This window comes from Ambystoma mexicanum, chromosome 8 (genome assembly GCF_040938575.1).
Source record: "Ambystoma mexicanum isolate Mex_15411 chromosome 8, UKY_AmexF1_1, whole genome shotgun sequence".
Lineage (NCBI taxonomy): Eukaryota > Metazoa > Chordata > Amphibia > Caudata > Ambystomatidae > Ambystoma > Ambystoma mexicanum.
Window position 1 is genome coordinate 30,345,804 of NC_090929.1, and position 15,359 is coordinate 30,361,162.

The 15,359-nt window shown below is 50.7% G+C and overlaps 1 protein-coding gene across 5 annotated transcripts in view; it reads right to left on the reverse strand.

Moving 5' to 3' along the window:
• Window positions 1-15,359, reverse strand: part of KYAT1 (kynurenine aminotransferase 1) — an 825,974-nt gene that overhangs the window by 567,570 nt on the left and 243,045 nt on the right. The gene's annotated exons all lie outside the window — the stretch shown is intronic.

Consider the following 15,359-nt stretch of genomic DNA (forward strand, 5'->3'; position numbering starts at 1 on the left):
TACTACTATTATGTACACATACACAGCCCATTCACTGCTTCCATGTCAATCATTTCAGCTCTACTGTGCAAGACAAAGGAACTTGAACGCATTGGGAGGGCAGGGAGGACGCCGTGCACTGCAGACTTCACTTCTTGTCCACATATGGTTCAATGTAATATTTCTTCAGGTTAAAGAGCGAAAACAAAAAAACATTTTTTGTGGGCCTTTAAATTGCCGAAATATGACATTTTGAACCCCCCACCCTCCGGGAAGGCGATCCTGCCCCCACCCTCTGCTGCACTGGCTGGATTTCTAGGAAAATCGAGGGTTTCACCTCCCAAACTCCCTTTCATCACACACTGCCCCCCCTTCCTAGACAGACACATTTCCCCTTCTCTCCCACACAGTCATGCAAATACACAATTACCCAGCCCCCTCCTTTCCACAGACACGCACACTCACTCACACACAAACATGAACAACACTTACCTCGCTGCTGCGACTTCCCTCGTCTGGCCTTGCCTGCCAGCCCCTGCGTGCACTCTTATGCAGCAGGGTTATGACAGTTTGATTTGGAAAGACCACTCGGACTGGTCTCCGAGCGTTCTTTCTAAATTGGTCTTTTCTTTGCATTTCACTTAATACTGTACCTACAGCTAGGAGCCGGTCACTGGTCACATGCCACATATCAAATGCGTTACAGGAAGAGAAGGCTGGAGTGCAGTGCACTGTTACTTTGTGCCTGCACTCTGAAACCCTTCACTGCTTCTGTGTCACTCATCCCAGCTACAGTGTGCCGTGATAATAAACACTAATGGATTATTGGGGGTGGTAGAATTCCCCACACTTTATCCAGAGTACATACACACAAGGCCTTCACTGTCTCCAGGATACACATCTGAATTGACCAGTCCTTTACATTCTGGGCACATTAGGAAAAATGATGAGTGGGTAAACAACAAAGCCTGGAGACTCAGATGCCACAGAGAGTGAGCAGTGTGACGGGAGGGGAGGGCGCCCCAAAGAACCATGCGTATGCTGTCAGACAGTCCAAGAGTGTTTATTGACTTTACAACAGGCCAAGACTGTCAGTTTTACAATTCGATCTTTAAGGCCTACGAGGCTCTTTAGGGAAGTGGGCACTAGAGCCATCCTTTCTATCTGTCTCCTGCCGGGTTACCCCCTCCCTAGCACTGGGGTGTTAGTTGCTATAGATCGGTGCCACCTATTATCTTCTCCCTTCCTGGAGCTAAGGTTGACTTCCCTAAGACGACGACTGACTAACTCCCTGGGGATTTTCTATACTTTCTCTAACTTGTCCCGCTTACCACTATAGGAAGTTAGGGGAGGTGCCTTCTTTTGCCCGGTGTTGCTCTCCCTTCTTCCACACACGTTCTTACCCGACCCTTCACTACACTGGGTTCCTAAGCGGTTCTCCTCCCGCCAATCCACTATCCCTCCAATCTCGCACTCCTCCTTTCCACCTCCATCCTTTCATCTTCTGTCTCTTCTCATTCCTGATCTTACTGTCAATCTTTCCTGCCAACTACCTCTCTACATCTGCCTCTGCTGTTATCTTTGTGTCCCCCTTCCTCCAATTCTACTTCCTTGCCTCTTACTATTCTTCTTGTTATTCTCTCTCGCTCTGTTACTACTAGCTCCTCCTATTCTTGTCACTCTTCCTACTCTCTCTCTACTACTGTTCCTACTCGGTACTTAACACTAGCCCTCTACTACCTTCCCTCCCTTAAAGTGCAAGCAGAGTGGAGGAGGCTCTGCGTGATTGAGGACTTGTGTCAGATCCTGAGAAACATGTCAAAGAAGTTATTCTAGAAAGTAGACACTTGACCAGATGATTAGTGGGTAGGGAAGATGAGGATTAAAAGGTTCAGGACCTGCACATTGTGATATAAAAACAGGGGGCGCGTGGATGAAGTCTACCTCCACGTGAGCTCCCAGAGCTATGGTCTTCTAAGAGAGTCTGAGCACCCTCTTTCGAACCCCCAACACAGGGATTGTCAACCCATGAGGTGTATGAAACCCCCCCCCCCCCAGTTACGGGGAGAAATAGCGAAGAAAATCAGCCCAGGAACACAGAGGAATCGTACATTGTAGCAGAGTCCGAAAGTTAAAGCGCACCCTGCCAGCAGTTGGAACCGCATGGTGGAGGGCTGTCTGAGATAAGTGTCACTCCGCCCTCATGAACCCAGGGGATCCCCCCCCCCCCCCCAGTGCTAGTGTGGGCCACCCGTGAATCGGGTGCTCCGTTGGCATCAGCCAGCTGACCATGTGGAGAATCCGCAGAAGGTGACGGTGTCCGCGGCCCAAGGAAAGCAAGATCCCTGCAAACGGATCCCAAGCTCACACAATAGCGAGGAAGCTCAACCTGAGAGGGTGCCTATCTTCGGAGCCGTGCGACCCCCGGGGAAGCTGTCAGTCGGGCCCTGGTGAGAGAAGCAGCCCGATCATACGCGGGGCTATGCCTCACATCGAAGAGAAGGACCCGCTTCCACTAGGGCGTGGTGACAGACCCCCACTGGGTGGGGGGGGGGCACGGCAAAACAAGTCTACGTCGAGGCGTGTGTCAAGGTAAGGCGAGGCCGTCCTGACTCTCCGCAGTCACTGCCCGCACCCGATGGCACATAATAGAGTGCAGAGCCTGACACTAATGGCCTAGCAGACTTCCCCTCCCGCCAGGTTTGATGGTGAGACGTGCCTAACAGCTCAGCAGATGTTCTTGCACTGGGATGAGCACTGTGGCGTGGGTGCCACCTTACTCGTGTCACAAACAATTAAGGGCTGCATCGGCACAGAGGGGACATCAGGGGGTCCCGTAGCAGCGCTAAGATGACAACGTAATCATCCGAGGGACGTCCCCACAATCCCCCCAGAGACTTGGACCAAACCCTGGCCAATGGGACCTGACCCTGCCCTGTGGTGAGGGTTAATGTTCTTCCCCAGAGGGAGTAAACTGGACCTAGGCACCGTACCCACGTGGGCTGCCTTATCGAGAACATCCTCCATTGTACAGAGGAACCAACTTCAGACGGGCCTGAATACCAAACACCTTAGGACCCCTTGCCCATATCACTCCGGACGAAAATCTACAGCACACAGCGCAGGGCGGCCCGTTGTGCCGGGCAGAGGCCCTGCCCTTTCCCAAAGGAAAACTACGCACGGAGTCACCTGCCCTGCAGCATGTTAGGGGCGGAAGGGATAAAGGTCTGCACACAGTTGCTGCTCAGCAATCAGTGTGGAGGACATTAGAGGGGGCACACCCCGGCACAGAGGAACATTGGTGGACTAAGGATCATTGCTACAGGCGTCAAAATTACCCACCACCCAGACTCTCCCAGTTGCAGCTGGGCCTCACGATGAAACAACGAAGGGCTGGGCCCCCAACCCTGGGGAGTATGCCCTCCTTCGTTGTTCCGTGCAAACACCAGTTGGTTTAGACAGCGACCAGTGCCTGGAGAGTGTTGAGACTACACAAGGCACGCAACCACACGCCCTGTAAAATGAGGATTCTCTACCTCAATCTATAACTCCCCTCCCACCAATTATATCCCCACTGTGGTGAATTCAATAAAGTACACTGCTGACCCTTTTGACGCCAGGACATCACTGACCTTGTGAGGTTTGGGCCCCCATTCCTGGGACGTGTGCCCTCCTCCAGGGTGCAGACCTGGGAAAAGAAGAGGAAACTAGAGGTGCACCCTAGAAAAGGTGTACTGGGCACTCCGTTATCAATGATTACACCGCTAGAGAAAAGCTATAATGAGTAGTAGCTAACGCGGGGGGAGAGACAGACATAGGGAAGGAGCAGGAACTTGCGCAAGAGTGTTGGAAGAGAAGTGTATGGAAATAAGGCAAAAACTGGCCCCATATAGGTATACTCCACTCCGCTCTGACCTGGAACCCGCTCCTAAGCCCACTATGACGACTTCAAGAGCTGATGCCGCAGTCATCAAAGGAGACGTAGCAGCCTTACTGGAAGAAATCAAAAATATGAGAGCAGATATTGGTGGGATGGTCGACAGAATCACACAGAGAATGGACAAAATAGAGGAGAGACTGGAAGGAGTCGAAAACAATCAGACCTCACTTAGCACTCTCGAGACACAAATGGATGAGAATTAATGACATAGAATCCCGAGAAGAGGAATTCCATCTCAAGATGGACGATTTGGAAAATCGTGAGCAACGGAACAACCTAAGACTTTTCGGAATCCCGGAAAGAGAAGGCGAGTCCGAACAAGATCTAAAAAAAGACCCTCCACGAAATATTGAAGCTCCTATTTGAAGATGACTATCGATGAACCGAAGATCGAAAGAATACACAGGGCAGGTAGAGCTCCTGGGGGACCAAAATTAGTCTTAGTCCAATTCCACAGCTACGGCGATAAGGTCAGGCTCCTGGATAAAGCTAAACGTAGTGGGCCTGTCTCTCTCGATGCCTCAAGAGTAACGATCTTCCAAGACCTGTCATCATTGACCCTCGCCCTAAAACGGATGTGCATGCCCCTCACCAAGTGGCTAAAAGAACAAGGAGTCCGTTCTAGATGGGGCTACCCATTCTCTCTCACATTCGAACTGGACGGACGGAGGGAAAGGCTAAGAACATAGAATGACAAAGTGTTCTATCGCCAAGATTCTGGGCAACGAGGACAATGAGCAAAAACCAGACACGAGGAATGAAGACGACAGGCAGTGGTGAATTCAATGACCAAGACGGAGGCGCATACTCGGGTCCAGGAAATACAGAACGATGAATGCCTCCCCAGACGCGGATGCTTGAAGCCCTCAGGGAATGTCAGTATAATGACCTAAATGACGGCAGTACCCCGTGCATAGCTGGAAGTGGGGGGCAACGGACCGCCCAATACTCTTGAGAAGTTCACTCCACAGTGGAGCTGCTTTGAGTACCCTCCGGAAGAGGGTGGAAAGGGCTGTGCTTCGGCCCGTCTGGTCTTTGGGCCTGAGAAAAAGTGTTGAAATGCTTACAACACGGAGAAGTTGTACCAGAGCCTCGCATGCTGACGATATTGCTCTGCGGCCTCACTTCTGGAAGACTCAAGTACTAAGGGGTACAGACCGATGGATATCCCGGACCTGGGCCATCCGGGTGAGGTATCAATCTGGGGGGCATGTTCGGTTGGAAAATGTTGGGGATTTTTGAATTTGTGCAATGTTTAAGAGGTGGGGGGCAAAGGGAGCTCAATGTTAACTTGGTTGTTATGAGAGTAGACAGTGAGTTGTCTGGTTTACGCTGGTGGTCCGACCTTAGCTGGGTGCTCTTAACCGAGCTGGATCGGACGCCGTTATGAGGGTGAGGGGGATGTGGCAGGGGTGGGGGAAAGGGCAGGAACGGATCTTCTTCGAGCGCAAAGCAAGCAGTGGCAAAGGCACTGAATCAATAGCTTGGCCGCCGGGGCTTCTTAACGGGTCTGCGGGTGTACAGAGGAAGAAATGGCGGTAGATTTAGATTCGCAGAGAGGGAACCTCCACAGGGTTGGGACACTAAACGTTAAGGGGTTGAACTCAGGAGAATGAGGCTTGATGTGATGTTTCTGCAAAAAAAAAAATATGCACATGGAGAGGAATGCAGGATTCTCAATCCCAAACAAGGGGTGGAACACTGGTGTTCCGCCCCCCTGAGAAAGGCGGGGGTGGGGATCCTGGTCAGGATGGTCTGAATTTAGAGCTCACCAAGATATGGGCTTATATGGGGGGCAAGGCCTTTGTGATGGTAGGCACCGTACAGAAAGTAACTGTTACACTGGCAACACTGTATTCCCCCAATGTGGGGCAATCCTGATTCTTGCAGAAGACACTGCCGAAAATAATGTTGGAGGCCATGCGACATGTTATCTTAGGCGGGATTTTAATCTCTGGGCTGACACTAAATTTGACAGGCAGACAGGTAACCCCAAGACACGCTACCCGGTAGAGGGGGGGTGGGGTCGGACCAGTCATGGAGATGCTAGAGGTGTACGGCTTATGTGACACGCGGCGAGGCTTCCACCCAAATGAGACGGGGTACACCTACTCAGCTCCCCATGGCACCTTCACAAGGATTGACTATTTATATATCACAGAAGGCCTGAAAGTGGTGGGCACGGGCTCGGAGATCTCATTGATCACCTGGTCAGACCATGACATGGTCACAGTTGATCTTGACTGGGCAGGCCTCCCACATAAGGGATCACAGTGGATATGTAATGAAGCCCTGTGGAAATATCCAGTCTTTCGGACAAAGATGGACAATGAAATAAGTGCATACTTCAAAATAAACAACACAGGGGAGATAAATAAAACAATGGTGTGGGAAGTGGGGAAGGTGACGTGGCGGGGGATTCTGATCAGGGAGGTAGCACGCAAAGAGAGAGGGCACTAATTGAGAGTAGATTGAGGAAGGAGATAATCCAGTTGGACAGAGTGGCGTGGACCACCTTGGAGGGGTTGGCGGATAGGATACTGGAGGCCAAAAAAAAAGAGAGAGGAGCTCCATTTAATAGAAGAGCAAATAGTTAGAAAGTTGCAGCTTCACAAACAAAAGTACCATAAGAAGGGCGACAAGGCGGACAAGCTGTTGGCCGCCAGACTACAGGGACCACGTGGTGTGAGATTGCTGGTGGCCATAGAAAAGGGGGAAGACACCCAGAATACAGGTATGGGGGGGAATCCCGGAGGCATTTGCAACATTTTATGAGACCCTCTACAAAACTGAGTCAGATCATGGGAGCTCGAGGATAGATGCATATCTGGGGAACGTAAAAATGCCAAAACTCTCTCGGGATGAGGCTAGCGATCTAGACGTCCCAATAACAGCGGAAGAAATTAAAAGGGACGTGAAGCGGTTGCCGATGGGGAAGGCCCTGTGGGAACATGGTTACATGGCAGGCTTCTACAAGTCATTTCTCTCTTACCTTCTTCCCTTGTTGGTGGAGTTGTTTAATGATATCTTAGACACAGGTGGCAGGGATACCAAAAAGTGTGGATTTTTCCACCCTATTTCGCTGCTAAACTTAGACACAAAAATGTACACGAGGGTCCTTGCAGCGAGACTAGACACACTCATGCCTCGCCTGATCCACTCTGATCAGGTCGGTTTTATAATGGGGAGGCAGGGCACTGACACGAAGCGCAAGACGCTGCACCTGACCCATGAATCAAGGAATATGAAAGTTGATCCGGTCCTCTTCTCTGTGGATGCCGAGAAGGTGTTCGAAAGGGTCGAATGGGGCTTTTTGGAGGTGGTATTGGGCAAGGTAAAATTGGGTGCAAGATTTAGAAGAGGGGTGAAATTGGTATACACATCCCCCAAGGCCTCAGTAATGGTTATTGGCGATTACTCCAGATGGTTTAACTTAGGTAGGGGAACCCAGCAGGGGTGCCCTTTCTCTTGAGCCCCGAGCCCAAAGGCTTAGAGACGATCAATAGGTAGAGGGACTGAAGGTGGGTGGGAAAGAATACAAGGTGGCCTTATATGCCGATGACCTGCTCCTAGACATACGGAACCCCTTAACATCTATACCCAGAGCAATACATCCGATTGAACAGTATGTGAATTCATCTGGCTTTAAGATGAATAGATCCAAGTCAATTCCTTTTCTGCTACAAGAGCCTGCTCAGGGCGACACTGCACGATTTGTTCCGTTGGGACTCACGATTGGTGGCGACACCCTCCGCTATTTGGGTATAAACGTAACACAGAACTTGGACTCCCTGTACGACACCAATTTCCCCACCCTGCACTCACACTTTCATGATGACCTGCAAAAGTGGCAAAAACTCACAATATCATGGCTTGGGAGATTAAATGCAGTCAAGATGGTATGTTTACCCAGTTTTTTGTACCCATTTCAAATGCTCCCGATCTGACTCCCATATTCATTCTTTGGTGAGGTCAAAAGGGTGATTCTGAGGTTCCTGTGGCAAGGGAAGAAGGCCAGAGTAGCATACAAGGTTTTAACATTACCCAAGGATAAGGGGGGGCGGGGGTGAGCCTACCAGACCTTAAGAAATATTATGAAGCAGTCCAACTAAGAATTCTTGTCCCCCATCTAAGAGGGCAGAAGGGGCTCCAATGCTTAGAACTAGACAATTTCAATCTGGCCACTGTTGCGGAATGGCTCTGGATACCCTAGAAATAAACTACTACACAGAATACAAAATCACCCACTACTGCACACCATATGGGCGATCTGGAGGGAAGGGGGGGACATGCGGGGGAATCACATCTTGGCCGTCTCCACTGAGTCACATTTGGGCACCGGGGTTCCGAGAAGGCATCCCCAATTACGATAGATTCCAGTCCTGGTTTGAAGCGGGTCTCGCCACAGTGGGTCTACTTTGGGGGGAGGGGGGCAACTTTGTCACAATAGTAGAGTTAGAGGACGTGCTGGGGACAGGCCCCCTACCAGTCTTTCCCTTCCTTCAACTTAAAGGTGTTCTGATGATAGACAAATGGAGAGAGAAAATCCAAAGAGATCTAACCCCCTTTGAAGAACTCCTAGACAAGAGAACAGAATCAAAAGGGCCTAATCTCAGCCATCTATAGAGTGTTAATAGAAGCTGGGAACGGGTTGACTGTGAACCTGAAGCTCAAGTGGGAAAGGGATCTTGGTGCAGGAATAGATCTGGATTTATGGGGGAAAATATGCAAAGGGGCCTTGATATCGAACCAGTACAAACTTCACGTCATCAGGTTACTGCACAGATGGCAATACGATCCACATAGATTGTCCAAAATGTTCCAGTCAATGAGTCCCCTATGCTGGCGCCAATGCGGTGAGAAAGGGGATTATTGGCATATGTGGTGGGGATGCACCCGCATTGGGATATTCTGGGATGAGGTACTGGGGTGGATTAGGGAATTGGACAGGATCCGTGTGGCCGAACCCCTCCTCATACTGTTTGGGATAGAGGGGTATCAGGGAAAACTCAGGAGAATGACAGGAGTGGAAGCCCCACTCTTACTGGCTGCCCAAGCTTGCCTAATAATGAGCTGGAAAGCAGCTAGAGCACCCACAAAGAAAGAATGGAAATGTGTGGCCACTAACATCTGTACAATGGAAAGAATGGAAATGTGTGGCCACTAACATATGTACAATGGAAAGAATGGAAATGTGTGGCCACCAACATATGTACAATGGAAAGAATGGAAATGTGTGGCCACTAACATCTGTACAATGGAAAGAATAACTGCAGCCCTCCATGGGAAATCCACTCAGTATGAACTGTTATGGGGAGAATTTGTAAATAAATGTGTCTCACAATTAAGAGCTTGTATTGTCTACGGAATGATGAATAGGGCCTTGGTGACTCCCTGACCACATTCAGAGAAACTACTCTTCGTTACAAGGGTGCCCCATCCGAGGAGGCCCAGGATGCATCCCAGATTGTGCTCCACCCGTGCAACCAAAGCTAATCTCTGTTGACAAATGTGAAAAAATGCTCACATGCCAAGACGCGAGGACAAGAATACATTTTAACTGATGGAGTAGACTCTGTTCTGTGGGGGAAGGGGAGAGGTTGAAGGGGAGGGTTGGTGTCTAATGCTCAACAAGGGGTTGTTGGAGGGTGGGATGTTAAAGGGAAAGATGATATTCATGATGTACTGCAAACAGTGTCTCCCTTCTTTGTGTACAATGTTTTTGAAAATCTTAATAAAACCAAATTTGAGAAAAAAAAAACCATGGCCCAGGGAAAGGTCTGCATGGCAATGCCATTAAAGTAGTCCCAAACTTGCCAGAACTAGTGCTTTCAGTCACGCAGAGATAACACGAGGCTGAGCTCCAGTCCATGATAGCCATTCTACAGAGGCTCTCCCTGACTGCCCTCGAGGAGCTTCGTGATGGTACTATGCAAAGCGAGAAGCATAAAGGCAATAAAAAGCTGAACACTTTTGCAGCCAAGGCCCTCTCCTCTCTGCCACCCGGTACAGCTGTACACCTTGTGAAGAATCCAATGGATCCCTCACTGAATCCCAGCCTAAGGTCTCCTCCCAGGTGGCCAGGGAATGGCAGACGCTTCCTGGTCCAGACCTTAGACATGTACTGCGTGAGGATCACCTGGGAAGAGATAGGGCCCAAGGTGATGAGAAGATCCCGTGGGATGAGACACCTCCCCTGCAGTGTATGTCTCAAAGAAGTGCCAAATCTGTTTCCGGAGATGTTCCCTAAAGACTGTCTTTGAGGAGACCGTCATTACACCTCCACCTCGGGGTTCCCTACCATCCCACCTCCATCGCCCAGCCCACTACTACCACTTTGTGGTCCTACCAAGTCACCGATTCCACGTTCAGAGACTCTACCATTGTCCCCTGCTCCTTGGGGACCAGCAGGAAGTCAATTATTGTAAAGGTTTGGTGTGGGGGCAAGAAGAAGAAAGTGTAACCACCCGCCTGGGGATTTCTAGATCTTCACACATCCTCCTAGAAGTGGTCTTGGAGGAACTGCGGTTTGACCCTGTCCCCCGTGCTGACCACCAATCCATAGCGGGGTCCACTATGGCATTAAAATCACCACCCACCATTGTCGGCCCCTCCCCCCACTCTTCCAACACTAAGAAGATTTTCTTAAGGAAGGTCAGTTTGTGCACATTGGGGGCGTACAGAGACACAAGGGTAATCATTGTCCGGGTCAGGCGTCCCTTTACCGCCACAAATCGTCCTCTAAAACCACTCCGAACCTGTACCTCTGTCAACTGTACAGAGCACGCTAAATAATTCCCACTCTCTCCTTCTTGCTGGCCCTGTGAGAGGCCCAATACAGCTGACCAATAGCCGCTCCTTTCAATTCCCACTCCGCACCCTGTTTGTAGTGGGTTTCCTGCAGGAAATGTACCTGTGGCTGTGTTTTACGGAACAGTCCAGATGTTAATGACCGCTTGTTCAGGGAGTTCAGTCCGTTTACCTTAAGTGTGGCCACCTTCCAGTTTACCATTGTCAGGCTGCAATGGAGTTCTCCTTAACACCCCTGTGGTTACAAATCCTTCCATCGGCCGTTGCGACTGTGCTATGCATGCATTCCCCCTCTTCTTACACCCCCTATTCAACCCCTAAACCCCCTTGAACATGTTTGGGCAATGGTGCCCAACCAGGGTTTCCAACCCTTTGAGTCCCCAGGTCACTAGGGTGACAACAAACCTGCCACCCCACCCAACATCAACTTTGTAAAACACACAAAAAACCTCCCCTTTCCTCCATTCAGTCACTTTGTTGTGAGCCCCCTTCTTCAATTGGGTGCCTTTGACTGTTCGTCTGAGCTTTCTGGATTTCCTGGAAGCAGATTCAGTCCTACGGCTTTTTGGTTTTGCAAAGATGATGTTGAACCATTCTTGCAGCCTGCGCTGGCCATCCTCCTGGAAAGTCCCATCCTTCCATAGCTCCGCCAGTAGCCGGGCCGCTTCCACCCGGTGCTTTAGCTCATACTGTACCCCCCCCCCCCATGTTCAAAAGAGCGCAAAGGGGAACCGCCAGCGGTAGCGCACCCCCTCTTCCTGTAGCCATTGTGTCAGGGGTCTGCACTTTCTTCTCTGCTCCAGCGTGTAGTTTGACAGGTCCTGGGAAATCTTCACTGTGGCCCCTTCCCATTCAAGGTCACCCACCTCTCGGGCTCTCCTTGAGATGTCCTCCTTGTCCCTGTAGTTATGGCACTTTGCCATGACTGAGCAGGGCCCCTTCCCTCCCCCAGCGCCAAGGTGGACCCGGTCAAAGCATATCTCCTTGCCGAAGACCTCGCCCATAAGTTTCTTCAACACCCCAGACAGTTTGGCCTCCAGGTCCTTGGGAGACTCACGTTCCCTACCGGCAGCCCCCATAGCTGCAGATTGTTCCTCCTCTCCCGGTTATCCACATTGTCCGGTTTGCTTCAGGTCTCATTTTCCCTGCTCTTGAGTTCCTTGATCCGGATCTCCAGACCCACATCCGCTAAGTCTGCAGCCTGTTGGGCGTGTTCCAGGGCCTCCACTCTCCCTTCTACCTTAGTGACCCTCTACGTGATATCACTCATTGAGGTCTGAACTCCGCTCTGAAGGCCTTCAGCTCTGTCAGGATCGCCTGCACACCATGCTGCAGGGTTCCCAGCCCCCCTGTGCCCATAGTGCCCCCACCTCCACGTGCCCCGTCGGGTCCTACTGTCCACTCTCTGTCTTTGCTTTCCTGGCTCCCCGCAGCACAATCCCTTCACTGTATGTTCCTCCAGCCACCTTCCAGGCGCACCTCCGCAATCAGTGGGGTGATCTCTCCCCCCTGGATCCTCACTGTTGGACTTACTTCTATCCATGGAGGGCCAGACGTCTTGCCAGAGGCCCCACCCTTTGCCACTGGGGTTGTCCTGGCCACTAGTGCTATGGGTCTCCTCCTCACCTTCCTCAACCTTATCTTGCCCCTCCAGATGTCGCCTCGAACAGCAGCAGCCACCTCACAGTCCAGGTTCACTGCTGAGCTCAGCAGTATGCTGTCCATTCACCGCTGTTAGGAAAGTTTCCATTTATGTGTAATTTTCCCTCCTGTTGTGTACCTCACAACTTTTTGCTGCTGTTTAAACACCATAGCCTGTCTTTTACCAGTGGAGCACAGCCCTCAGTCGCACTCCTCTGGGCTTTTGTTTACTTTTTATGGGGAAACTGAAATGCCCTTAACCTCTTAAGTGCCATTGAGGTTCCCCCCCAGTGCCAATGTTTTTTTTTTTTTTAAAATCGCGGTATTCACCGCCCAAACCCGCCAGCATTTCCCCCCTCATTAACCCCTTAAGTGCCACCGACGAGCCGGCTCGTCGGTGGCAACCTGGAGCGGTTTTTACCGATGAGCCGGCTCGTCGCTGGCATTTGAAGGGTTAAAGACAGTCAGTACTGGGAGACTTTGTTTCCCTCAGTCCTTTCCTATGTTGCAACTTTCCTGCAACATGTAACAAGTACACAATGTACCTTACAGTACAGTGCACTTGGGTCTAATAGTCATTTCCAAAGGCCCTAGACTCCCTGAAAGGATTTTTTGGTAGAAGTGCAGATGTGCCATAGACAGGGCTGGTGGCAGCTTACCTTCCCGCATAGTTTAACCCTTTCTTGCCATGCAAACTGCGTTTACCGCGGTTGGCACAGAATGGTGGCCTTGCTCCAAAATGGCCATGCCACGTGTTCTTTGTACTGTCCTGTAGCCATCTTGTCCCTTTGCCTTCCCCAGGTCAAGCAGACCCGGGTCAGTCCTTATTTGGCCATGCATTCGCCCGTAAAACGCCAAGCTTTTGCATGGCTTCTGCATGCCTTGTGTGTGTGTGCCTCCAGGATGTGGGCTGGACTGTCTAGTTCCAATACACACCCTAGGTACCAGAGAGTCTGGTGTGCTGGGAATGACTGGGACCACTGTGGTCCGTGATTGGTCAACGTCTGGTGTGCCTGTATGTGAGCAGATCTCCCATTGCGTCGTCTTCCTTTTGGCGCGAAGGAGATTCTGAATAAAAGAAGGCTCCAAACACCCATATCAGGCCAATCTCTTGAGTTCTCACTGAACCTAGGATAGGATCCAAGCATCCTGAAACTAAGAAGCCATGTCGAGGAACTGCTGGTGACCCACTGGAAGGTTTTGCACCCTGAGCCGGCTATTGTCCCGCAGGTCCCCTCTGCATCTGATCGAACTTAGGTCTGCAAAGGCGCTTCGACCCATTTGAATAGTGGTAACAACTATTCACGGCAGCCTCATCTTAACCTGCAATCGAACCACTTCTTAAGTGTTCCTGGGTCAACCAGCGAACTGACCAGCTTGCGCAGGACTTTGGCTCCGAGACTGCCGCCGTTTCAAGTTGACACTTGAAACTTGGTGGATCGTAAGCTCTGTGTTCACAGCACTAGCACACCAAAATTAGTACACTTGGCATTCCCAGGTCTGGAATAAAGAGAGAGCGCCCAAACCTAAGTACACATGGTCATCGTGTTTCCCAGCCATGGTGACGAACTTCGCAGGTGTCTTGCTGCTGTGTCCCTCTGTGCCCTAAACCCTGCTGGAATGAAACTGGCCTGATCCCTTCACCAGGAGTGGAGAAATCGCCACTGTCCTGTCACAGAATCATTGCTGTAACTCAGCAGCTGAAAGCCGCAGATCCGCACAATTGCCACATTTAAACCTGCAACCAAAGTGGACTCGACTGCCGAAGTTTGGTCCGGAGTGTGCCTGGGGTCGGTGAGTACTTGCAACCCTTACAGGTGGCCCCTAGCGCATCCATCCATTTTTACGCACAAGTGTCCTCTGAGGCCCACTCACCTTTCCACAGGTATCCTGTGCTACCGTCCCATTCCCAACTCCTGGAACTTGCCCTGCCCTCTTGGGGAGATCCTCCATGAATAGTGGTAACTTATTCTTCTTTACTTCACCCACCTTCCTGAGCTGCTACAGCCCCTGCAAGAGACCCTGTTTTTGCTCCACCGCACAATTGCATGCACCAGCATCCGGTACTTTTGGGCATTAGGCTCCACTCTTCGTAGTGACTGGACTGCCTCTTAGTTAGGGATTGACTGATGAAGAACTGCCTAAAGTCTATTTGCACTGCTTGCTCCCTTTCCTTTTAGGTTGTGGACCCATTCTGTGCATTAACCCTTTAGGCCACTTGGTATTGTATATAGGTGCTATAGTAGTGTTATATTGGTTTGATGTATTACTATTGATATTAGCCTTGTGTTTTGATTTCAAAGGCCTTGAATAAATGTATTTGTATTTTTAATATATACACCTGACTGGGAGTGATTTGAAGTGTCCTTTGCTGTGTGTGCTCATTGTGGGCTTTGAGTGATCATCACCCCTCCTGAGACCTAGGGCCTCATTCCGAGTATGGAGGTAGTCATGGAATCAATGGGGACTTACCGGTCCATTCCGACCCTGGAGGGACCGGTAAGTCCCCATTGAAAAATCCATTCCCCATTCCCATTTGAGCCCCCATAGGGCTCAATGGGAATGGGGAAGTAGCTAATAACGGTACTGCAATTTGCGGTTCTGTTATTAGCTCACTGGTCCTTTAGCGGCTCCCGCTAAGGGCGCCTGGTTGCGGGACCCGCTAAGGGACCTCGGAATAGGACGCAAAGGGATTACCGGCACCGATGTCCTTAATGGTGCCCGGTATCCCTTTGCATCCACCTCGGAATGAGGCTGCTAGTCTTGACCGGCACCAATGCTACCTTCATTGGTCTGGCTTGTCCAGAAGGTTACCCTGTTCCAAGAAACTAGGCTGGCCTTCTGAACCTCTGCCCACCAGGTCAGAGTTCAGAAATCCATTTTAACCACCGCCTCAAGGCCCGACCTTATCTCTGTGCGCATCCGCCTGCCTCTGACGCACTGATGATGTGCTTTTAAAAACACTGCCTCTGCGGCCAGGGTCGTCTCC